Genomic DNA, 2,500 nt, shown 5'->3' with positions numbered 1-2,500 from the left:
CAATTCTTGATACCAACATATATATTGAAACAAGAATGAAATAAATGGACATTACATTTCTAATATGAAATAGTAATGATAACAAATGCAAACGCAAAGTGAATTGCATTTCTACGAGCACATGATAGTATAAATCATATTCAAGAAAAGGAAAGTATGAATATTCAAAAGAAAAATAATCACACGATCGGTCATGACGTAAGAGACTTCTCTTATAACCTCTCTCTATTGATGTATGTCTGTTGAAAAAAATATGTACATATATATATACATATACATACATATACATGTGTGTGTAGGTATGTATGTATGCATATATATGTACATATCTATGTATAAATATACATAAATGTATTAGCATATTATATATATAATGTATATATATGCATATGTATATATGTACATATACATATATATTTATAGTATACATATACATATTTTTATATGTACATATATATGTATGTATGTATATATACATATATAAATATATGTATATATGTATATATATACATATATATTATGTATGTGAATGTGTGTAAGTGTGTATTTATATATACATATATATATGTATATATATGTATATATGTATATATACACATATACATATATAAATAAACATTCATACGTATCTAGTCATCTAACTACCTGCCTGCCTGATCATGTGCTTGTCATCTTCATGATAACATCTTGACCTTGAACAGTGACATGACTAGAGCAAAATATAATTCCTAAAACTAGACGATGCAAAATTATCAGTTACCAAAATACTATGTGGCAACTTGTGACTTAAGGGCCCGAAGCAGAATTTCCGACCACTGCACAATCAACAGCAAAAGAAACTCAAACATCCAAGATGAGGTTAGTAGCAGTAATGTAAAGGCATAACACAACTACCACTCACAGTATTTGTATTCTAAGAACACACTGCCTCGCTATACTCATACACACTCATGTATGTAAAGACACACAAGAATATCAAGCTTTGTAGTGAATCCCAATGTAATTTCACAGGTCCAATATCGCCCTAACCATCGGTCTCCTGTTGGCTGCCTTTGTCCTCATGGCGACTCTCTCTCCTGCAGGTGAGCTAACCAATTAACAGGGTTATATGCACACGTATTGCTGAAATGTTACTCTGCAAAATGACTATTTTTTAGTATTGTTGAAATGTTCATGTCTTTTTAGTATTACTGTCTTCCGAGTAATCTAGCTTGTCGGTCTTGTGTTTCCTTCTCGTTGTGTTTATTTATTATTGCTGTTTGTTTAGTATTCAATTATTCTGCTTGTTTTGTTGACTTCAATTGGAATGTTCAGTATATGGCAATTCAGAAGTCTTCATATTGTTATCCACCGAAAGAAACCTCAAACAAGTGATGTGTCTCATTCCCTCAACCTTTTTTCTCCTTTCAGCTTGCAGTGTCATGTCAACCCACAACTGCTCAGAAATAACTGTCGACTGCAACGAGGACCCTGATCACCAATGCTGCAGGTTGATCAGTTGAGGGAATTGTCTCCAGTTGGCACTTTATGGGGAATGAGTGATGTCGATCCAGAGGCGAATAAACGAAAGAAAAAAGTATGTGTTTTCTTTTTTAAAAGATTCTGATAGTGAGTATGTTTGTGTTATACACACACATATATGTAAAACAATAAGTGTCTATCTGGAATCCTGGACTCTGCAATCTGCAGTAAAGGTTATACAAGGCGACATTTTACTTCCCTTTGGAGCTTGCAGCATCCAAAGGAAATTCCCCCCAAACTCTATCCATCGGCACATATAACACAAGGCATGGGAAACCTTCACAGACAACTTCTGACCGAAAAAAAATCCATATCACAGAACACGAAAACGAAGGTACTAAAATGAACGCAAAGTAATCTACATACACGAGGCCCTACAACCCACAGGCAGCATCAACCAAACCACAATAAGCATTTCTTTCAACAAGGTACCAGACTAAGAATTGTTAAATGTGTATTCGTTTGAGGAGATTTTTCTAGATCAAGTGTATTTATTTACATATACATACATACACACACACCCACACACACACACACACACACACACATATATATATATATATATATATATATATATATATATATATATATACATATATACATTTATAAAATATCACCCCTTTTACATATCTTTGTCATGAAACTCATTCCTCTTCAATGTATTTATTGACCTGCTTCATATCCTTCACAAATCATAGGATGAAGAAGCCACCTCCTTCTCTTAGTCCATTAGTCTTAGGACATGAAGCAGGTCAATAAATACATGAGATGAAGAGGAATGAGTTTCATGGCAATAATATGTAAAAGGGGTGATATGTTATAAATGTATATATGTATATATATATATATATATATATATATATATATATATATATATATATATATATGTGTGTGTGTGTGTGTGTGTGTGTGTGTGTATGTGAATAAGTACACTTGATATAGAAAAATCTCCTCAAAAGAATACACGTTTAACAATTTT

The 2,500-nt window shown here is 32.4% G+C and overlaps 2 long non-coding RNA genes across 2 annotated transcripts in view; one reads left to right on the top strand and one right to left on the bottom strand.

Annotated features, from left to right (window-relative positions):
- LOC122266052 (uncharacterized) overlaps positions 1 to 2,500 on the bottom strand; it is an 11,993-nt gene that overhangs the window by 8,444 nt on the left and 1,049 nt on the right. The gene's annotated exons all lie outside the window — the stretch shown is intronic.
- On the top strand, positions 792 to 1,592 carry LOC122266054 (uncharacterized). Its single transcript, XR_006224369.2, has 3 exons — positions 792 to 858; positions 1,012 to 1,082; positions 1,411 to 1,592. It is a non-coding gene; the product is annotated as an uncharacterized LOC122266054 (long non-coding RNA).

This window comes from Penaeus japonicus, unplaced genomic scaffold, assembly GCF_977035675.1.
Source record: "Penaeus japonicus unplaced genomic scaffold, GWHDUDI00000001_assembly GWHDUDI00000030, whole genome shotgun sequence".
In the NCBI taxonomy this organism is placed as follows: Eukaryota; Metazoa; Arthropoda; class Malacostraca; order Decapoda; family Penaeidae; genus Penaeus; species Penaeus japonicus.
This window is presented reverse-complemented; position numbering and strand designations above follow the sequence as displayed.